Here is a 24,605-nt window from a genome sequence, read left to right as displayed (position 1 = left end):
CTGTTATTATATCTCATGATTGTGTCTATCAGGAAATTGGGCTGGGCTCAGCTGGGTGATTCATCTGTTTCATATGGTGTTGATGGTGATTGCTCTGCTGTACTCAGCTGGCAGGTGGCCTCAATCACATGTCTGACACTTTGTAGAAAAAGGCAAATGGCTATAACACTGGGCTTAGCTGGGTCTGTGCGCCAGAGTACCTGCCTGTGACCCTTCCAGCATGACAGCCTCTGGGTAATTGGACTTCTTACCTGGAGTCTCGGAACTCAAGAGTGATGAGGTAGAAGCTGCATGGCGTTCTGTGAACTAGCCTCAGAAGTGACAGAGTCTCACGTCCACCATACTCTTTTGGCCAAAGCAGTCATCAACCTTCCCAGATTCCAGAAGAGGAGACATAGACCCTACCTCTCCATGAGAAGAGTATCAAAGGATACATGGTCATGTTTTAAAACATTTCATATGGGTTTCTTATATTAACATATAATTTCTCTTGTAAATGAAAAGTAGCCAAGACAGTTATGTCTGTTCCCATCCCACTTGTTTCCTCCTCTTCTCAAGTCACCCAAATTTGCTAGCCCTCTTCTGCCTGTCCTGCTCACTCTGCATGTTCCTGTCCCCTGCAGCGTTGTGTCAGTGGCCACTTCCTGAATCAATGAGGGCCCTCATTACACAAGGCTCTCAGTTTTCAGCTATGGCTGCATAAGGTGTACACTGAGGGACTGAGTCTTCATCACTTTTATTTAAAGGTGCTGTTCCTGGGCCCAGCTGGGGTGGCTCAGTGGTTGAGCGTCAACCCATGAACGAAGAAGTCGCTGGTTCAATTCCCGTCAGGGCACATGCCCAGGTTGTGAGCCAGGTCCCCAGTGTGGGGCATGCAGGAAGCAGCCAATCGATGTTCTCTCTCATTCATGTTTCTCTCTCTCTCTCCCTCTCCCTTTCTTTCTCTCCAAAATCAATAAAGGGAAAATAAATAAATAAATAAATAAATAAATAAATAAATAAATGTGCTATTCCTGGTTGTTTTGTGCCAGGAATGGCTTGTTTCTCCACTGGCACAACTTCTGCACGTTCTGTTCCTGAGGCATGTCATGAGTATCAGCTCTGCACTGACCTCTGCCAAAATCTGAGCTCTCGGAGCAGGGTCTTTACCTGTCCTAATACAATGTTTGTGCTCCCAACGGTACACTTGAGACTGGATTGCAAAATGGATAAAAATACAAGAAGTGGGGTCAGAAAGCTCTGGATCTGATAATCCCTGCTCCACCACTTACTATGTGATCTTGGTCAAGTTATTTAATATCTCTCCGCCTTAGCTTCCTAGTCTGGAAAATGGACACAAAGATATATACTTCACATGGTTGTTGAGGGATTAAAAGGGACTGTGTAGACAAAGCTATTATCTCACTGCATGGTACTAGCAAATACCCACTAAGTGGTCACTATAGCAGTAGTCACAGCACTGCTAGTATTAGCAATGGTGGTTTACAATATCTAACAGATAGAGGACTAAGATGACAAAGTAGAGTACTCATGAACATGCAAATAAATTTTAAAGCTCTAATCCCTTCTCTATAGAATATAAACTGGACTTCAATAAAAATGTGATTATGGATACCAGTATGGACATATGTATATATGCATTAAATCAAAATATTCATCTTTTCACCAGGTAGATTTTATTTATATTTCTTAAATGTTTACATGGGTATTTTTCTGTCATTCATTTACACTAGCTATTCAAGTAATTTGTACTAAGAGAATCTACCTGTCTTAGAAAAGCATGTGGATGCAACAGTGGGGCTTAGCAGATCACAAAAAATACAGCATGATGAAAAAGGCTCTAGGGAATCATAAAGAAACACTTCACTATTTAAGATGGCTGGATTCACTCCAAGGACTGAGACACAGTCTGCCTATCACCAGCTCAGCTTCAAAATATGGTTCTTGGCTCCAGTCCACAGTTCAATGAATGTGATCAGTGCAAATACAAGGTGAATAAATCTTAAAGATACTGAATTCAGTTATTTCCCAACACAAGAACACAAGGGACAAGACAATCTTGATGAGTTGATGCCCGAGCTAGTATTTCATCTCGGACTAGCTGACGTGAAGTTTCATGTTATTGACTCCCTGTTTGAATTTTCTTTGGAGAAAAGCAATATTCCACTTGAATTGGTTATTATCATAACACCCTCCCTATAGTTAAGATCAGTCAATATTCCTTCATCTGGGAGATGCTTAAGGTCTAAGGTTTTACTGGTCCTGACATGAAGTAATCTGCATCACAATTCACATGCAATTCATGTCACTTACACAGTTCGACCTTTCTGAACAAGTGAGAATCCTCCCAAAGGGGACTATATTTACCTGCCATTCACCTACAGCAGAGCAGAGGGAACTGGGTAGAGGATAAAATTAAGGCCATTTTAGAGAATCTGAAATTTTACTTCTCAATAGGCAGCAAAGGATTGGAGGAAACATTGAAAGTTCTCAGGCTTGCCCTGGCCGGTTTGGCTCAGCGGTTAGAGCGTCAGCCTGTGGTCCACAGAGACCCGGGTTCGGTTCCCGCTAAGGGCATGTACCTTGGCTGCAGTTTGTCCCCAGCCCTGGTTGGGTCGTGTGGGTGGCGGCCACTCGATGTGTCCCTTTCACATCGATGTTTCTCTCTCTTCCTCTCTCTCCTTCCCGCTCTATCTGAGTAAAAAATGGAAAAATGCCTCGGGTGAGGATGAAAAAAAAAAAAAGAAAAAGAAAGTTCTCAGGCTTGATATAAGTACAGTATATTAATTTCCATAACAAAGCACCATAAACTGGGTGGCTTTAAAGAGACTTATTGTCTCAGAGTTCTGGAGGCTAGAACTTCAAAATCAAAGTATCAGCAAAATTGGTTCCTTCTGAGAACTATGAGGGAAAATGTTCCATGGCTCTCTCCCAGCTTCTGTAGGCCCCAGGCATTCCTTAGTTTGAGGAGCATAACTCAAACCTCTCCCCCCATCTTCACATGGCTGTCTTCTCCCTGTGTTTACATCATCTTCTCTTAGTGTAGGTCTAGAACTGTGTCCAAATTTCTTTTATGTAAGGACTTGTGTCACATTGCACTGGGGCCCACCATCATGACTTCAATTACCTCTGTAAAGACACTACTTCCATGTAAGGTCAGGTTCTGGGGGGGCTAGGACTTCGACACATCATTATGAAAGATACAATTCAACCCATTATATATAGCATGCAAAACTTTGAGCGAAACAAAGCAAGGAGATGCCATAATCATATTACAGTAATGTAGGCCCAGGAAAAAATGCCGAAGTAGCACAAAAGAGTCTCATTCTAGTCCTCAGAACTGTCTTTTTATTGTTAAATCCCCTTTTCTGCAAGCTACCATTAATATCCTTTCACTTTCAACGTCTGTGATTCAAAGCACAGAGATCAACTTGATAACCTTTTTCTCCAGATCTGTTCTGGGATAGCCAGCTTTCAAATAAGTTATTCTGTTAGGTACAGGATTTCCCTGAGATTTCTGTATTTGTTATTTCTTTAGCAAGAGGGTTTGAAATAACTTGCAGCAGCCAACTTCTCTATATCTTGTTTTGTTGAGAGTAATAGATGTACATGGTATCAATAGATGTGAGTTAGTTGTAAATTGATAAAAGTCCTCCAGACATTGGATTTTGACCTCATCTTTCTCAGAAGAATGTTTTTTCTCTCTTCGCCTCTGGCCTCCAATTTCTTAGAACCAACACCATACAGGGGGGTTTAAATAAAGAAACTAGGGTATCTATGATGTTCTTGGGCCATAAGTATTGCCTCTGCCAAGGACTGGGCTCCTAGAAACGAACTTTCAGTTTCTTTCAGTATACTTCAAGGAAGAACACTATGAATCTGGGAATATCTCCTTCTTTTACTGAAAGTTTTAAGCTTTTGAACCTCGTAAAGGACTGGCTTGCATACTATTTGAGAAATGAGGGACAAGAGACCAGTTCATAGTAACCATATATCTGAATCCAGCTCCGAATATATGTGAGAGTTGAGATTGTACCCCACAGCACAAGCAATAGTATAGAAAGTAAAGCCAATGTAAGAAATACTTAGACTAATCTTTGTAACTGCACCTTCCCCGATATTGGGTGCTGAGTTTTAAATATTCCAAAGTCAGAAAAGGAGCCATAATTCAAGAAATATTTTTTTAATTAGAGAAAAAGATCCAGTCTCTAGAAATTATTAGAGTTACAGAATTAAAACTAATTCTAACTAACTTGAAAATAACATACCAAACTCTAAAGACCGCTTAGTGGCATATTTTTGCCTGAGTAATTGACATTACAAGAAATCAAGTTATAGAAGGTACACTTTCAGCAACAACAACCTCAGATTCATACTCAACATGTGAATTTCTAGATATTTCAAAAGGTGTCAACATGTATTATATGAAAGAAAAAGAAATATCAGAATCATTTTCCCCAAACTTGACCTATTAATTTCAGAAATAAAAGTAACTTAGCTTAATGGTTGTTTGGCTGCTTGTGCAGGCGTACTGGCTTTAGACATTTCTCCTTCAAGTGAAATTGTCACTTTATTGTAATACACTTTATGACACCTCATAACTATGATATGTTGTAGTAACTAGAGTAGTTGAGTTGCATGATCTCAAAACTAAGACAGCCCCTAGAGATTATCTATCGTTTCAAAGTGGTTTTTACATACATGATCACTGTATCTGATATGAGCTTCCAACAACTCTCTAAGAGAGACAGAAAGGATATTAGTAACTCAAAAGAACATGGAGGTCCAGAGTGGATGTCGGACTTGCCCAAACTCACCCACAAGACAGAGCCAGGACTCCATACTCTCTACATCCTTTTTTCATTTCTATCTCATGTCCATGTCACCTCCAAACACATCATTCAAACACTGCAGTATCTGAGTCACAGTTTCTCTCCCCAGTCTTTGGTCATTGTTCTCAATAACAGAATCATCTATGATGAAGACCACAAAATGTCTCAATAGCTCTCACTTTCAACTCCATCACACGTTAGCCACAACTTGGATTTTCTCATCACCTCTAAGAAGGAGACATTCAGTTCTCCTTTTCTGACACAATTGCCTCACTTTTTTCTCCTATCCCCATATATCAACTCAATCTGTCCTTTACCATAAGAAGTCTGTCAAAAAAAAAGACCAGCTAACGACAAGCATGGTCCATTCTGAACATCCTCTCTCGGCCTAGCTCACTCTTTGATCTCTTTCAGGGAAGGGGAACCATTCAGCCCACGGGCTACATAAGGCCCAAAAAATCAATACCAGCTAACATCACACCACACCTCACCAAATTAGCCTGACCAAAAATAGCAGGCTAATTTATAAGTTGATAATTTTGTACAGCCCTCAAATTATGTTATAAATATCCCAATGGTCCTTGGCATAAAAAAATGTTCCCCACCCCTGACCACACTTGCTCTGAAGGACTCATTTGTCTCCCTGGCAATGGATGGTGATTTCAATTTTGCCCTCTCTAGCATCCTAAAATCCTTCAATTCATTGATCTTCCATCATTCCAATCCCCAAATCTGAGTTGCTTCATCATTTACATTCTCTGCTCCCAGACTACCTTGCTGCTCGATATGATCACAAAACTATGAATTCTGGGTCCATTTCAAATTCAAATTCTCCAACTTGATCTAAGACGTTTACATACATTGCTCCAAAAGGCCCAAGGAGAACCAAAATAGGGGTGGATGTTTTTAAAATGCAGTTTGAGTTGAAACAAGATAGCAACTTATAAGCACATCAGCTAACCAAGAACAGAATAGTAAGGAGCTCAGTGTTAACTGTTGGTGCTTACACAGAGTTCAGATTAGAGGTTCCCAAACAGGACTGCCTATCAGAAACACCTGGGGGGTTTTCTGAAATACAGAATCCCAGATCCTGCTTCAGACCTACTGCATCTGAACTTCTGGGAGGGGCATGTCTAAAGCTCCCTGGGGGACTCTGACGCAGCGCATCCCAGACAGACATTAGAGTCCATTGACAGGATTCTATTCCAGGACCTGAGGAAGGGGATTTCCTCACTGAAGAGCAGTCTAGGATGGATGGTCTGCCTTCATATTTTATTTCCAATTCTTTCTTTCTCCTCTACCTGAACCTGACGCCAGTTAATGTTGTCTATTACTTACAGTCCTGTTCCACATATACCACTTAGAGCTGAACACACTGATGCAACTTGGGAGCACAGTCCCTGCCCAGATCAGTTGTGTCCGTCCAGGATTCCTGCCAGTTTAGAAGTGACAGCGAGGGATGCATGTGGATCTGGCTCACTCCACCACGCCCACATGAAGCCACACTTGTCTTCATTTCCCCACTGCTCCGGACTGCCTGCTCGTTATGCTCTGCTGCTCTTTCGCCTCGTTTGTAATGACTTCGGGTTAGCCAGAATGAATGTTTCCTCATTTCTGCCCTGTAGCCAAAGTAAAAGCAACATGCACGTCACGTCTTTGCTGCACTAAACACTTAAATACATTTGCCGCTGCGGTGGTCTCAGTGGACTCCACCGAGGGCAGTTTATGTCACTGTTTTTGAACATCTTTATGGTCAATGAAAAGATCAAGCATTACCTTCAGTGATGGTAAGATCCAAATAGCCATTTCCAGTAAAATCCTTGAAGATGAGTCATAGTCTGCTCAGTTGATTTTTAATAAATCTTCCCCACATGCATCTTGATAAAAGCAGACTGTTCAGGATTTTTCCAACTTCCCTACCAAGTCTTTTCTTTTCATACTTTTCAGTATCCAAATTATACAGAATTATAATTGCCATCATTTAATATGGATATAACTATTGGGCCCTTTAAAAAAGTTACCTGAAACTATGGTTACTTGACCCCAATTCCATATACACACAAAAGAAATAGGTAATACTCTAAATGTTGTCTCTTCTTGTCTTTTTTCATTAAATTACAAAGGTTTTATACAGGTCAGCTCTGCGGTGCCTCTTTACTTTCATTTCTGTAGCAATCTTCTTTATTATTAATAACAGTGATGGCAATAAAAGTAATAATAATGCCTGCATTTCTTCCCGAGAGCACAAAGGTCTTGGCCCTGGATCCCAACTTGCACTAAAATATATGACAGATGCTGTACACCATTTTATTTTAACATCTTGAATTTCTTCAACAATTTTCTTTTCATTACTATGGAAATTCCTAACAATTGCCATTTACTAGAAGCATGAAAGTGGTAAAAAAAAAATTTAATTTAAATGTCCTTCTTTTCTGTTGTCCCTTTGACAAGTCAGCCTCATATTTTCAGTCTTTCAAGTCTCATAGACATATCACAAAACCACTGAAATTGGAGACACATTAGAGAAATACTTCAGTTTTCTTCTGAAGGCCAGAATTTACATAGGAGTTTTTCTACCAGGAAAGGTGGCTATTATTTATTTAGAAGTAAATTATGTCTCTGAGGATAAGATGGGTTTCAGGCCCACAGTCTAGACTATTCTCTTCCCAGCCAGAATCATTCACTTATACTCTTCCCTTATTAAATCAGCCTTTTGAAAATCTTACTTCTCTTTGAGTCACCTGGTCAACCACTTACCATCAATTAGATAGACTTTGGTTTGTCAGTTATTTCCTTCTCAACACCATACCTACCATCCAGAGGCAGCCACAGGATAACAGACCAGGAGATGCAGATCGAGTTCTTATGAAGCACAGCAAGATGAGAATGATTAAACAAACGCCCTTATTTAGACTATATTTTTATTCATTTCAATTTACTAAACATTTCTGGAACTTCTATTGTCCTGTAATAAGTTCCCTTGGAAGTTGAGCCTGGGCCAAGGCTTAAATTCTAAGCTTTATTGGGAGATGTAATCCCAGAGCGGTGAGACACAGTCCCTCAGGGTAAGCTACACAGAAAGCTTTCTCTAGGAATAGCTCAGCAAGGAATGGAAGAGGGAAATTACCTATCAGCTCCCTCCTCTCTGTTTCTATCCTGGGGTCACTACAAGTCTGTTGCCATGCAGCAGCAGGAGTGGAAGAAGGAGTTCAGAGTTCAGATAAAGGCCAGAGAATCAGACAAAAGGTGTCTGCTACACTTACCATGTGCAATGAGATGTCCTGCACATTAATTCCTAGTAAAATAGGACTCAAAAGTATAATGAAATCCTATCTATATTTTCAAATCACAACTAAGAAAAAAGTATTTTCTGATCACTGGTTTCCTTTGAAGAAGATATATGTACTAGTATATGGTTTTTTAGGCATTTTCACCTGTTAATTTCAATGATAGTATTGCAAAAAATAAACATTAGCTAAAGAAAAAACATTTGATCTTCTGGAGAACGTTCAATTGCTAAAGCCCCAGTAAACTAGCAGAATTAAATAAATATTAAATAAGAGCTTCTAAGGAAACATGAAGAAGCCCAGTGAGCTCCCTCGGTGGCCTCCAGTCAGGAAGGTGGTTGGGAATGCCTCGGACATCCTCAATAGAATGGCTGAGTATTGTGTTCAAGCAGCATGTAACTGTGGTTATAATATTTTAAGTCTGTCTTACAAAAAAGAAATGTTTTAAAATCATCTGCTTGAAGAAAAACAACAACAACGACAACACCAATTTGTTTGGGTGTTTGTTTTTTTTATAATCCTCACCCATGGATATTTTTCTATTTATCTTCAGATAGAGAAGGGGAGAGAGAGAAACATCAACATGAGAGGGACACATTGACTGGGTTGCCTCCCACATGACCCCAACTTGGGCCAGGGACAAACTGCAACCAAAGTACGTGCCCTTGACCGGAACTGAACCCAAGACTCTTTGGTCCACAGGCCAATACTCTAACTGCCGAACCAAACCGGCCAGGCTGGGATTTTTTATTATTGTACCAAATTTTCCACTGATTTGGGCCAAAATAACACTCCATCTAATACAGTCTGAACCAGTATCATTGGACATATATTTAATTGTGATTAAAACACTTCAGCTCAGTCTAATTTCTTTCTGCCCCAAGGGTGTCCAAATGTTAAGGACAGATGACTCTGCCATCATCACTACCATCAATAAATATTTGGATTGAGTTAGAAATTCATTTTGGCTAATAATGTCTGATGTTAGAGGAGTCATTTATTTGAAAGGCAGAGAAGACAGTTTAGTTCTACTATGTATCAAGTCTTACTTGCCATGAATTAGAAGTTCAAGGTGTTCATACCTCAAATTCTTGGACCATCTTTATTTTCAGTTTGTCCAAAATTTTTGAAAAAACACACACACACTAGTTTTTTACATTTGGTCATTCTCTACCTACAAGGAGAAAAAGGAGTGTGCTTAGGCCCTCCAAAATAGTATTGGGGGGCCTTATCTGATTATAGATCTAGTCCACACAAAGATGTCTTAGCCCCTGTATTAGTTTGCTAGGGTTGCAGTACTACACACAGACTCAGTGGGTTAAACAACAGAAATCCGTCATCTATTACCTGGAAGCTAGAAGTGCAGGTGTGGGCAGGATCGTTTCCTGCAGGGGGCAGTGAGGGAAGGGTCTGTGTCAGGCCTCCTTCTTGGCTTGCAGATGGCCATCGTCTTCCCATGTCTCTTCACATCACCTTCCCTCTATGTGTGTTTCTGTGTCCAAATTTCCCCTTTTGATAAGGACAACAGTCATACTGGATTAGCATCCACCCTAATGATCCCATTTTAACTTGATTACCTCTGTAGACCCTGTCTCCAAAAAAGACACATTCTGAAATACTAGGGTTAAGATTTCAACATGTGAATTTAGAAGGGGACAATATTCAGCCCATAGTGCCCCCTAACACTCTTGCATTTTGCTCATGTAATCTGCAAAGATGGGTTCTGCTAGGGTAATGACAGAAGTCAGAATGTAGGCTCCAGTGCCCAGTCATAGCTCCTGGCTGGAGGGGAACGTCAATTCCACTCAACCTCCTTAAACTCTGTTTCTTCCTCTGTATAATGGACTGATAACAGCTCCTACTCTATAGGGCTGCTGTGAGCTTAAACACTCAGTCCATGTAAGGTGCTTAGCCCAGTGTCTACATAGTAAGTGTTCCTATATGTCAGTTATTAGCATAAATTGTTATTAATCTAAAATGATCAGTTTAAACTGAAGAGTACAGCTCACAAACCCAGTGGTGGGAGAAAACAATTTCCACCTTTACTCTCCAACCAACTTAATCCCCTCCGAGTAAGGATGCCTTTTAGATTAAGACAGACTCCCACAGCCACGCTCTCAGGGACAGTGGCTGATCCCCACTTTACTCCTCCCTTTAATGCTTCAAGATTCCATAAGAGTTCATTGAGTGGCCAAATGTTCTACTTGAGATGGATCCTCTATACTGAGACATAATGCCACACAGCTTCCTTCTCACAGTATCTGCTTCTCCATACCTCAGAAGTCTTCTCTACTCTACAAATCCTATTTTTAAGCAGTTCGTATTTTCTGTTATTCAGCCAAAATTAGATTACCAATATTTTTGGTTGTTATTATTTTTCCCCAAAAAATGCATTACTATTTATGGTGTTTATATATTAAATTTACATAGGTCTATAATAAGAGGGAAATTTCTGCTCCCAAGATTCTAATCTTATGTAAGAAGGCCACAAGGATTGTTGTAAATACATTTTTTATTGTTTTGTTGTCATGTTTGGCTTATCTCCTACCTTCTCATGGAGCCAGGAATAAAAACAGAGAGATTGCCCTAGCCGGTTTGGCTCAGCGGTTGGAGCGTCGGCCTGCGGTACAGAGAGTCCCGGGTTTGGTTCCCGCTAAGGGCACGTACCTCGGTTGCAGTTTGTCCCCGGCCCTGGTTGGTCGTGCGGGTGGCAGCCACTCGATGTGTCCCTTTCACGTCGATGTTTCTCTCTTCCTCTCTCTCCCTCCCGCTCTATCTGAACAAAAAATGGAAAAATGTCCTCGGGTGAGGATAAAAAAGTAAAAAATAAAAAATAAAACAGAGAGATCCATACAGTGGAATGGGTCTCTGGCCACACCAATGAGCCTCCTTTCCAGATGTGTCTCAGGAAAGGGTGAAATTAGCACAGACAGACACTACTCAGCCTAACATGCTCAGGAGATATGTTTCCTGGGAGGGTCCAAAACTTCATTAAAGCACCCACGGCTGTGTTATGACTTTCATGGTCCCCTGCCTCCATTAAAAAAAAAATGTAAAAACTATGTTTTTAACTGCATTGGTACAAACATGTATATATTAGTGTTGTATATTAAGATATTTTTATTTTTCTTCAACCTAAGAAACTCATTTTCTTCTTCTGATTTTAAAAGAAATTAAAATAACTTCATATGCCCTGGCCGGTTTGGCTCAATGGTTGGAGTGTTAGCCTGCAGACCAGAGAGTCCCGGGTTTGGTTCCTGCTAGGGGCATGTACCAATAATAACAATAGTAATAATAATAATAATTTTATAGGCCCCTAGAAATATGGTGGGCCCTAGGCAACTGTGTCTCTGTGCCTAATAGATGTCGGCCCTGAAAGCATCTGATGCACTGTAGTATTTGATGTAAGGTGCATTCAACTTTTATAAGCCTTCTGCTACTAGTCACAACCTAGAGTCCTAGAAGAAGGAAGTAAAATACAGGCCTACGGTGGCTCTGCCTTTCAGATGCAGTTAGAGCAGTGATTGCGCGAATGCTTCACACATAGCCACACTTATCACATCTCGGTGTTTAAGCACCTACTCTATTCTCTCTGAAGTTCCTTTATAAATACATAAGTACATAAAATAGCATTTGCTTTTTAAAGTATGCCTTTTACAAATCAAAGTTACTGAGTAAGAAGAAAGGAAACTACCATTTACTGAGAGCATCCTATGGATCAAGCACTATCTTGAATGCACCCACATGTATAGTCCAGGGAAAGAAAGATGACCATCCTCATTCTTATAGATATGGAAACAGACTAATTAGGTCAAGTAATTTGTCTAAGATAACAGACTGTAGTAATGGTTGAGCTAGGATTCAAATCCAGGTCCTTTTGATTTCAAAGTCAATGCCCTTTCTACTGCATCAAATAGATTACTTATATTGAGTTGTCCCATTTAGTATCTTTAGATAAATAGATTTGAAGTGACCTTTTTTTTTTAAGAGAAAGTACCATTTCAAATTAAGGCACTTATCCAATACAATCACATCATCTAACAGAATCACAAAGTTTTTGAACCAGAGGTTATATTAGAAGATATGCCTAGTTCAATCCCTTTACATTATGGATGGAAAAAAAATCCCAAAGGTTTGTGAAATTCCCAAGATCACATACATAGTGGTACACCTGCAGTCATTGCCCCTCACTAAACACAAAAGGCAAAAAATAAATAACCCAAGTAATAAAGTACAAAAAACTGGTAGAAGAGAGTTACATGAATAGAGTTATTCTGAACCATTTTTCATGGTTCAAATTGCTGCTAAATGCACCTTTTTTGTCTGTTATCAAATGCCCCCAAACTGAAGACCAAGGAAGTCAATTTCATATGCCTTTGAGTTGGTAGAAACAACTGCGAGTTTCAGTCATCAAGGCAGGCTCTACCAGGCTATAGACATTCAGCTGGGCTCTAAAAGATGGGTAGGAGCTGAGCTGGGGGAGTAGAACACAAAGTGCTTCCAGGCGATCAGAGCAAAGCCATGGATGAAGCCATTAGCATTTGCCCTGAACTTTAAAACTTTAGAAAGCAACTTCATAAACCTTACCTCCATTATATCTTACAACCCTGGAGGATTTATATATATGTATAATACACACACACATATATGTGTGTGCATATATAATTTTAACATATAGATCATTTTTAACATATAGATAATTTTAACATATAGATAATTTTTAACGTGTAGGTAATTTTACATATAATTTTTACATATATATATAATTTTATTGGTTTTAAATTAAAAATGAATACTTGTGGACTATAATGAACAACAAAGCTGATGAACAAGCCCTGGCTGGTTTGGCTCAGCGGTTAGAGCGTCGGCCTACAGTCCGGAGAGACCCAGGTTCGGTTCCCGCTAAGGGCACGTACTTCGGTTGCAGTTTGTCCCCGGCCCTGGTTGGTCGTACGGTGGCAGCCACTCGATGTGTCCCTTTCACATCCATGTTTCTCTCTCTCTATCTCTTCCTCTCTCTCCCACCCACTCTATCTGTACAAAAAAAAATGGAAAAATGTCCTCGGATGAGGATAAAAAAAAAAAAGCTGATGAACAAAGCAGACCCAGAGAAACAGTATGGTGAGTACAGTTCAGACTGGCAAACTTCAGAGGAGGGGGTTGGAGGAGGGATGAGATAAACCAAAGAACTTATATGCATGTATGCATAACCAATGGACGTAGACAACAATGCTTGTGGGGGGGGGCGTAGGTAATAGGGAGGAGGGTGTCTGGGGAAAAAAAGGAGAAACATCTGTAACAAAAATAAATTAATAAATTAAAAAAAAATAAGAATACTTATATAAAGTTCAAAACAATACAGAGTAAAAAGTGAAAGTTTCCCTAATCCATTCTATGAATTCTATCCAGGGTCCTTTCCCTTAGATAAATTTTGGTACGAATACTGTCAGACCTTTTACAGTAGTTACACACACACTCTCCTGTCTTGTCCAGAAAAGCTGGGGATGAAAGAAGGAGAAGGCTGATTGGAAGGGGAAAATTTGGGGAAAGAACTGAGATGTTTAAAGATTCATTAAAATGTTTTATTTGTAATATAACCCATGCATCACTGGAGTTGTTAGAGCTGTATTTTATGTTTGGTTAGGGACAGGGAGAGGGTAAAAAAATAATTAGTGAAAATCCTCACGGTGGATGAGAGCAGATCCATCCCGAAGAGCCTAGTTACTTAGGGTACACGGATGAGAGAAACGGAAGAAACAAGACTGTCAAGAACTTTAATCCCCAAGCTAAAGATTCTAGAGGGATGGTGTGGTTTTCTCTCTCTCTCTCTCTCTCTCTCTCTCTCTCTCTCTCTCTCTCTCTCGGCAATAAGAAGTCACTGAGGGTTGTTGAACAAGGGAAGAATGATGTAATTGATGTTTTAGGAAAATTCTTCTAGCAGCAATAGGCAGGAGATAGACTGAAGTTATGCAGACCAATTAAAGAGGTTAATGTATCCTTAAAGCATATATTCTCAAGGAAATAGTCTTAAATAAGGTCAAAGGTTTATATAGAAGTATTTTCTCCACAGTGTTATAAAAGCAAAAAATATATATATATTTCTAAAACATGGAAACAAATAAAATATCCAAATATAGAAAAGTAAAATAAATGATGACATTCCCAATTCAATGAAACTTCATGGAGTCATTGAAAATAATATTTTTGAAAAATACTTAGTGACATGGAAAATGTTGGTAATGCAATGTTTAGTGAAAACACTGACAGAAAACTAACCGTATATAATGGTGACCCCAATTATATAGAGAATTTCCTTAAGAATATTTGTGATTATCTTGCCATAGAAAAAGACCATAGTCGTAATGAACATGTTTCAGTTTACAATGCTATTGTGCTTTCAGTAAATAAATTAAATAAAATTTTCATAGATCAGCATAACTTGGCTAAAGAAACATTTGATTCCTATTATTAATTCTGCTCCCTAAGCAGAAGAAAGGTGAGTCAAAAATAACTGGACTCCACTTCTCCGAGTAGGTCTCAGAGGTCAATAGGCCAGTGGAAAGAAGACCCACTTCCGATGCAATACTCCTGAACCAGCGAGGGGCCAGCACCCACCTGCTCATGGGCCCCTCACAACGCCAGTGTTCAAAAACAAAGCCAAAAAGTATACATCCATATTCATGTGGAAAGAAAGAAATCAAAGTCATAGCAGGGATTAGCTCTGGAAAATTGCACTATGGGAGATTTATTTCATTGTTATGTTAATAAACATGCCTCACTTTGGTAATGAATGCTTATTTGTTTGTTTAAATAAAGGAGCAAGTGCTTAAGACTATTTAGTACAGGAGCAGAGAGACCAGAAGAGATCTAGAATTGCCTTCTGATTCAGGATCTAAAGACCTGATAAAATCTAGTTTACAATGATACAGATTTCATAGGTCTTCCAAATAAAGAGGACTGGAGACATTTTAGACACTGAAGAAACTTACATAGGTAATAGTCTTGGGCTTTTCCCAAAGACTCTGTGTAGAACAAAATAGAAAAGTGCAACACTGCATTCTCTCTGACAAATCTTCCCCAAATCTCAAAGCCTGTCTTCAGTCAGTACTGTCAGTGCGGTCACGCGATACAAGAACATTTCAACATTTCAATTACGAGTGCAAAACACCACTTTTAAAGAGGGACTGTTAGACAGTATTGCTGTGACATTTTTGAAGGACTCTGGGTTCAGACCCATTCTTTTCTTACACAGATTCTCAAACCATCCTTCTATAGATCTTACCAGTGTAGCTACTTCACAAATGCTAATAGGACTATACATTTACTATAATGATTTATAATAATGAAGATGGAGTATCCTAAATTAGCAGTCCATTCTCCATTTTCTGTCAAAATAGTCAACAGGTAAATTCCATTTTGCCATAAAATTTCTATTTGTATTATTTCAGTCATTAAACCAAACAGTAATAAAATGAAAAGGTACAGTGCCTGATGTGGCCAGGGTTAACCCTATGCTGCCCACGGTCTCCATGTGGAATCGTCCGTGGCCTTCCTCCCTTCCCTCAACTTCCCCCAGGACAGATGAACACCTTTGGACCACCCAGAGCTCCCTATCAACACTAACAAGAATTGCTCTGAATAATTATGTGAAGGTCAAACAAAATCAAATAAAATTAAATATAAATCAGATATGCTCTAATTTCACTAATTAGAACTAACAACTAAGAAAAGTTTATACCATATATTGGTGGTATAATAGCAAAGGAAGTACAACACATGGAGAGAGATTAACTAAGGAAATTCACATTGTATGTTTTTGCGGTCTTTGACATGTTCATGGTTTTTCCTGATCTCACACTAGAAAGCTCAGCCATCCTAATCTGTTTTTAAACCTCTGTATTGCCAGGTAACAGAAAACTGGTAAATTAAACTTCCAGAGGCCCACTGGCATTATCAGAAAAATGTATTTAACAAATATTTACTAACCAATTACTCTCTGAAATGCACTGTTAAATAAGTAGATGTTTGAAAATATCCATTCATTTCATCAGTGGAAATTTAAAAACCATTAATTCATTTTTCTGACTGTTGCCTATTAGCCATCCTTCCTCAAAAGATTTCTCTACCCAGTAAGAAATGAAAGGTAATAAAATTCAAATATTAAAAAATTAGTCATGTAAACTTTTTAATTTACTCATATTTTCTGATTCTATTTTCAAATACAAAACCTAAGAATATATCACAATTCTAAACTCCAAAACAGTGATGTGTCAATTAATGCATCTTAGCTTTTTTGCCAGTTTTATTGATATATAAATTGCTATATCACATTGTATTAGCTTCAGATGTACATGTTTTGACATATGTGTATATTGTAAAATGATCACCACAGTAAGTTTAGTTAACATCCATCACCTCACATAGTTACAAATTGTTTTTCTTGTGATGAGAAGTTTTAAGATCTACTCTTAGTAACTCTCAGTCATAGAACACAGCATGGTCACCTACACTCACCATGCTGTACATACAGCCCCAGAACCTATTTTTCTTATAACCACAAGTTTGTATCTTTTGACCGCCTTTACCCATTTTAGAAAGCTCTTGACGGATATCAAATCCTCTGGTGTCTATATATTCAGCGGCATGATTATATATACCTGGTAGCCTCTAGCTGTATTGAAAATCTTCTACATCTACAATTATGACTGCAACCCGACTTTCCCCCTGCCTCCCCAAGCAGTGAATACAAACAGAATCACACTAGTAAGTAGAACTCAAATTCTATGGACCTTGCCTCCTCCTGGCAGAACCTCAACACCCCATAGAAGTTCTCCAGTGCTCTTTCCAAGTGCTCTCTGAAGTCAGGTGCTTCTGAAGTTCAGGTGTGCAGACAAATAATCCCATAGTATCTGCTACTGCTCTCTCAGCATCCACTGGGCACTTCCATGTCACCAGAGGTGCCAGAGATGTATGGTGGGATCGAGACAATGCCTGCTGTCTGCCTAATGTTGGCCTTACAACCTGCTTAAAGTTTCCAAAATAATGATGTTTGTACAACTGTGTCATGCAGAATTTTAGGTTTTGTTTGTGGTTTCTCTTTTATTGGCAACTTGCTCCCCACAGTAACCAGACCTTTATTACTAAGTCGGGCATGCCTGGCTCCTCCTTTTTTTAAAAATGAGTTCTCTCCTTGGAAGCTCTCCAGCCCCCCTTACAAATACTCTTTAGGTGCTGTCCCATGCGTCTACCAGATGTATCCACATATTCAAACCCTAGCCGAGGCGCAAGCTGAGATCCCATATATATTAATCACACCTACTGGAAGTCTAAACGAAAGTGCTAACTTTGGAAGAAAAAATACCTTTTTAGTTTCCTCTAGAGAAGGGTTCTTTGGGTTTATTATTTTGAGAGAAATAATTTTTTTTTTAGTTAGAATAAGTCATTATATTTCCTCCTTTGGTATAAAATTTCACCAACATTATTTATGACCCCCAAATTCCCATTTGGTCACTCTCACAAAGTAAATGAGTACTTAAACCAGGCAAACAAAACCACTTAGAATTAATGGTGTCATAAATGGTTTGCAAAATATTTAACCCACTGGTAATTCTTTGGGCCCTTACAAGAATGAGAGAGCAGCGTAGGAACGCTTTTTCTAAGATTAGTAACATACACAAGAGTTCTAGTAACTCTCCGTTTCACCTGATAGTTTTCTCCAGCTAAAGTGACAGTGAGTCTCAGGAGAACCGTCCTCTGATCTCTTCACTGCTGCACACTTCTTCCCCCACACAGCCGTTTCCTCGCTGGTTAGCAATCTGGGCTGCGGCAGACAGCCTTTCTTTCCACAGTTCATTTTAAGATCATGATACCAATCCTTTCTTTATCTCCTCACCTGTTTAACATCCGCCCCCTGATTCTGTTGAATATGTTTGGGTTGCTTGCTAAAAAGGAATCCTAATTCCGTCACAAAGCAGAACTCCTTTCTGTCTATTGTGTCTTGGTTCACGATTTGAGAACCAAGCATGGTAGTCAAGAACACGGATCATGGACACAGGCTCAAATCCCCGCTTCCTCACTTATTAGTACCCTTGAAAAAGTTACTTGAACTCTCTCAACTCCAGTTTCTTCATTTGTAGAATTGGGATGATGATGATAATAGGACCTACCTAATAGGGTTGTTTCAGAACTAAATGAGTAATACATGTAAAGCAGTAAGAGGAGGGTCTGGTACACAACAAACATTGGTTGTTATTAATACTTTAGAACTATTCTTTTCAGGGTATGAGGAGGTAAAGCAGGTGTGATTTTTAAATCAGACACCAAATTCCATTATCTTAGCCTAAATCTAAAAGCACTGTCTGGATATTTGGTCAGTGGCTATTGAGTGCATTAAACAAGTGACTCTCTAAACCTGTCTCCTCATCTATAAAACAGTGCTAATTGAAAAACTATATGTAAATTACTTGGCAATAACCTGACATGCAGTAAACATTAATATTAATTGTTATGTCATCTGTAATTATGTCTGCATTATAAAGTACTGTAATGAGGTAACATAGGTGAAGTACTAGCTTAATGATTTAGTATTTATTAAGCAAAGGGTCAAAGTTTCCTTTCTCTCTCCACATTCCTTTTAACCCCTATGGAATTACTTGTCATCTCTGTCTCAATTGCTTTGCCTTTCTTTCTCCTCCCAGCCATACCTGGAAGTTCAAGGAAAGGAAAGAGACAACGATTATGTGAACGCTACCTACCATCAAGACCCTCCACAAACTTATAAATGATAAGCAAGCCTTTATCAAAAGTGAGGATTTATGTGGATAATCCTAGTTCAAACAGGTAGTTGAGATTTTGGCAACATATCATATTAAGTATCAGTACCAACCCTTCCTGGTAATGACTAAAAATACTGGCTAACATTTGAAAACAACTTGAATGCATCCACATGACAGCACAAAAGTAAGAAATACCTAGGAACGCAGCACTGAATCACATTTACTCAGTAAACGTGAACATAGATTTCCATGCTCTGGAGACAGAAGACAGAGCCCAGGGACCACCCAAGTTGGTCAAGTGTCTTATATTAGAACCCTCATAAAACTGAGGCCCAAAAGCAAACACTCAGTGAAAGAGGGGACTAAAATAAATTACCCATTTCAACCCCTAAAAAGATTGCTTGGAAAACTAACAGTTTCAAAACTTGGCAGTGAGCAGAGTGGGGAGAAATTATATCAAGAATTGGTAACCACGATCTGACCCTCACACAACTTTGCTCCACAAATTTTCACTTCTGAAGCAGCTTAAAAGAATCCTGAAGTCAGTATCACTTGAAGTGGCTCTGGACTGGTAATGCCCCAAGTGCCTAACAAAAGCAAGTGTATCTCCTTTGTAGGATATGGTCTCTATCATTCCAAGAGACATCGAAACTCAATGGATAAATTTCCAAGGAAAACTAGGCAACTCAGGGGTCAAAATTATTTATTCATTCATTCATTCATTCATTCATTCATTCATTTTGACACTGTTGATTCCAGACTTTTTTCCCAGCTCATATCCAAATACTTTCTGGCTCCACACTTATTGAAACACATTGAAGCATATACCAAACTGGATTTGTTCTTATTCAACTGCTGTTGTTGAACTAAGGAAATTAGTACCTCTCAGCCTCTTTTTTTGTTGTTTTGTTTACAGATATTTCTCCTTTTTCCCCCATTGACACCCTCCTCCCAATCCTCCCCCCCCCCCCATTGTTGTCTGTGCCATGGTTATGCATACATGCATATAAATTCTGTGGTTTATCTCTTCCCTCCCACCTCACCCCCAACCCCCTCTCCTGAGGTTTGTCAGTCTGTACCCTACTTCTATGTCTCTGGGTCTATTTTGTTCATCAGCTTGTTTTGTTCATTATAGTCCACAAATAAGTGAGATCATGTGATATTTGTCTTTCTCTGATTGGCTTGTTTCACTTAGGATAATACTCTCCAGGTCCCTCCATGTTGTCTCAAAAAATAAGAGATTTTTCTTTCTTACACCTGCATAGTATTCCATTATATATATGTACCTCAGCTTTTTTATCCACTCATCTACTGATGGACACTTGGGCTATTTCCAGATCTTAGCAATTGTAAATAGTGTTGCTATGAACATAGGGGTACATATATTCTTTCTGATAGGTGTTTCAGGCTTCTTAGGGTATATTCCTAGAAGTGAGTTCACTGGGTCAAATGGCAATTCAATTTTTAATTTTTTGAGGTAACACCATATTGTTTTCCATAGTGGCTGCACCAGTCTGCATTCCCACCAGCAGTGTACTAGAGTCCCCTTTTCTCCACACCCTCGCCAGAAATTGTTTGATGATTTGTTGATGGCAGCCATTCTAGCAGGTGTGAGGTGATACCTCATAGTTGTTTTAATTTGCATCTCTCTGATGATTAATGATGATGAGCATTTTTTCATATGTCTCTTGGCTATTTGTATGTTCTTTTTGGAGAGATGTCTATTTAGGTCCTCTGCCCATTTTTTAATTGGATTTTTTGTCTTCCTTTTATTGAATTGTATGAGCACTCTATATATTTTGGAAATTAACCCCTTATCTGATGTATCGTTGGCAGTTATGCTCTTCCATACGGTGGGTTCCCTTTCCATTTTGATGCTTTTTTCTTTTGCTGTGCAGAAGCTTTTGAGTTTGATGTAGTCCCATGTGTTCATTTTTTTTCCTTTGTTTCTCTTGCCTTAGGTATTGTATCAGTGAAAATTCTGCTATGTGTGATGTCTGAAATTTTATCACCTACCTTTTCTTCTAGGATTTTTATAGATTCATGAGTCACATTTAAGTCTTTTATCCATTTTGAGTTTATTCTTGTGTATGGTGTAAGTTGGTGGTCTAGCTACTTTTTTTTTTGCATGTAGTTGTCCAATTTTCCCAACACCACTTATTGAAGAGGCTTTCTCTACTCCACTGTACTCTCTTGTCACCTTTGTCAAATATTGATTGAGCATAATTGGGTCAATTTCCGGGTTCTCTGTTCTGTTCCATTGATCTATATGCCTGTTCTTGTGCCAATACCCGGCTGTTTTGATTACAATGGCTTTGCAGGATAACCTGATACCTGGTATTGTGATACCTCCTACTTTGTTCTTCTTTTTCAACATTGCTGTGGCTATTTGGGGTCTTTTTTGGTTGCATATAAACTTTTGTAGTATTTGTTCTAATTCTGTGAAATATGTTGGTATTTTAATGAAAATTGCACTTAATCTATAGATTGCTTTGGGTGGTACGGACATTTCAATGATGTTAGTTCTTCCAATCCATGAACAAGGTATATACTTCCACTTTTTTATATCTTCATCTATTTCTTTTTCCAATAATCTGTAGTTTTCTGTGAATAGGCCCTTTACTTCTTTGGTTAAGTTCATTCCTCGGTATCTTAATTTTTTTGCCACAATGGTAAATGGGATTGTTTTTTTAGTTTATCTTTCTGTGAGCTCATTATTGATGTATAAGAATGCTGTCAATTTCTTGATGTTAATTTTGTATCCTGCTACCTTGCCAAATTTGTTTATTAAATCTAGATTTTTGATGGAGTCTTTAGGGTTCTATGTACAGTATCATGTCATCTGCAAATAATAACAGTTTCACTTCCTCCTTTCAAATTTGGATCCCTTTTATGTTTTCTTCAACTCTAATTGCTGTGGCTAAGACTTCAATAAGAGTGGTGAAAGTGGGTATCCTGTCTTGTTTCTGTTCTTAAGGGAAATGCTTTTAGTTTTTGCCCATTGAGTATGATGTTGGCTGTAGGTTTCTCATATATAGCCTTTATTATATCAAGATTTGATCCCTCTATTCCCACATTGCTGAGCATTTTTATCAGCAATGGGTGCTGGATTTTGTTGAATGATTTTTTAGCATCTATTGATATGATCATATAGTTTTTATCTTTCATTTTGTTTATGTGGTGTATCACATTTATTGATTTGCAAATATTGTACCATTCTTACACCCCTGGGATGAATCCCACTTGGTCATATTGAATAATTTTTTGATGTATTGCTGGATCCGATTTGCTAATTTTTGTTAAAGATTTTGGCATCTATGTTTATCAGGGATATTGGCCTGTAGTTTTCTTACTTTGTAGTGTCTTTATCTAGTTTTGGAATTAGAATTATGCTGGCCTCATAAAATATGTTTGGAAGTTTTCTGTCTTCTTGGATTTTTTGGAATAATTTGAGGAGAATGGGTGTTAGATCTTCTTTGAATGTTCAATAAAACTCCCCCGTGAGGCTTCCAGGCCTGGACTTCTGTTTGCTGGGAGTTTCTTGATTACATCTTCAATTTCCTTAGTTGTTATTGATCTGTTCAAATTTTCTATCTCTTCCCGGTTTAGTTTTGGGAGACTGTGTTTTTTTAGAAATTTGTCCATTTCACCAAGATTGGCCAATTTGTTGGCATATAATCGTCCATTGTATGTTTTAATGATCCTTTGTATTTCTGTGGTGTCAATTGTCATGTCTCTTTCATTTCTGATTTTGTTTATTTGGATCCTCTCTTTTTGTTTCTTAGTGAGTCTGGCTAGGGTCCATCAATCTTGTTTATTTTTTTAAAGAACTAGCTCTTTGTCTCATTGATCTTTTGAATTTTTTTTTTTTTGAGGCTCTATGTCATTTATTTCTGCTCTGATCTTTACTATTTCTTTCCTTCTACTTGCTCTGGGTTTTTCTTTTTGTTTACTTTCTACTTCTTTAAGTTGTAGGGTTAGAAAGTCAATTAGGAATTTTTCTTGTTTCTTGAGGTAGGCCTGTAGTGCTATGAACTTCCATCTTAGGACTGCATTTGCTGCGTCCCACAGATTTTGTGTTGTTGTGCGTTCATTTTCATTGGTTTCCAGGAAATTTTTCATTTCTTCCTTGATCTCCTTGGTAACCTATTCATTGTTTAATAACATGCTATTTAGCCTCCATGTGTTTAAATGTTTTTTGCCTGTTTTTGTTGTAATTGATTTCTAGTTTGATGCCATTGTGATCTGAGAAGATGCTTGATATGATTTCAATGTTCTTGAACTTGTAGAGACTTACTTTATGTCCTAGCATGTGGTCTATCTTTGAGAATGTACTGTGTGCACTTGAGAAGAATGTATATTCTGCAGCTTTGGGGTGAAATGTTGTGTAAATATCAATTAAGTCCAACTGATCTAGTTCATCATTTAAGGATTCGGTGTCTCAAGGGCCAGAATTATTAGACACACAAGGAACCAAGGCCATAAGTAAGAGGCAGCAAAAACAAAAGGTAGTACAATCAGAATCAAAACACTTCAGATACTTGAATTATAAAAAAGGCATGATTACTCCTATAAATTTCTAATAGTAATACTTAAAATTAAACACTCAGTGGACAGATTTAACAACAGATAATACATAATAGAGAGATATAATAGCATAATAGAGAGAATTGGTAAACAAGAAGGTAACAAAAAAATTATCAAGAATGAAGGTCAAAGAGACAAACAAACTTAAAAATTAAAAGAACAAGCCCAGCTGGTGTGGCTCAGTGGACTGAGTGTCCTCCCATGGACTGAGAGGTCCTGGTTCGATTCCCAGTCAGGGCACATGTCCCAGTTGCAGGCACATGTCCTCAGTGGGGAGTGTGCAGAAGGCAGCCAATCGATGTTTGTCTCTCTCATGGATGTTTCTCTCTCTGTTCCTTCCTCTCTCTTAAAAAAAAAAAAATCAATAAAAACATATTTTAAAAAGAGAAGAAAAGGAGAGTAGGGCAAAGGCAACACTGGAAGAGTAATGACTGAGAATTTTCCAGGACTGATGAAAGGCAACAACTCCTACATTCAAGTATCTTACAAACAGAAAACAGAAAAAAATAATAATAATTTACACCTAGATACATATACATCATAGTGAAATTTTAAGATAATTAGTCTGATAGCTGACTTCAACAAGAATAGAATTTTAAAAAAGTGTAGAATAAAATATGCTGAGAAAAAATAATATTAAAATAATTATTAACCTAGATAGCTGTATAAAGTACATTATATTTTTAATAACAAGTATAAATTAAGATATTTTTCACGCAAATAAAAATTTAGAAATTCTGCCATTTAGCACACTTTCAATAAGGTGTTTCTAAAATAGTATATACTTCAAAGAGAAAAAGGATGATCCTTAAGAAAAGCTCGAATTTACAAAAGAATAATAAGTATAAAAGTGATAAATAGAAAATGTTGACTGTATAAAACAAAAATATTATGTGGGGTAAAAAAAAGATATAACTACCCTGGCTGGTTTGGCTCAGTTGGTTGGGTGTTGTCCTATGCACCAAAAAGTTGTTGGTTTGATTCCCAGTCAGGGCATATTCCCAGGTTATGAACTGATCCCCAGGAGGGGTTGTGCAGGAGACAGCTGATTGATCTATGTCTATCTCACATCAATGTTTCTCTTTCTCTTTCTCTCTCTCTCTCTCTCTCTCTCTCTCTCTCTC

The sequence above is a fragment of the Molossus molossus genome, unplaced genomic scaffold, assembly GCF_014108415.1.
Source record: "Molossus molossus isolate mMolMol1 unplaced genomic scaffold, mMolMol1.p scaffold_m16_p_11, whole genome shotgun sequence".
Classification (NCBI taxonomy): Eukaryota; Metazoa; Chordata; class Mammalia; order Chiroptera; family Molossidae; genus Molossus; species Molossus molossus.
The sequence above is the reverse complement of the archived record's forward strand: the minus strand, read 5'-3'. Positions refer to the sequence as shown.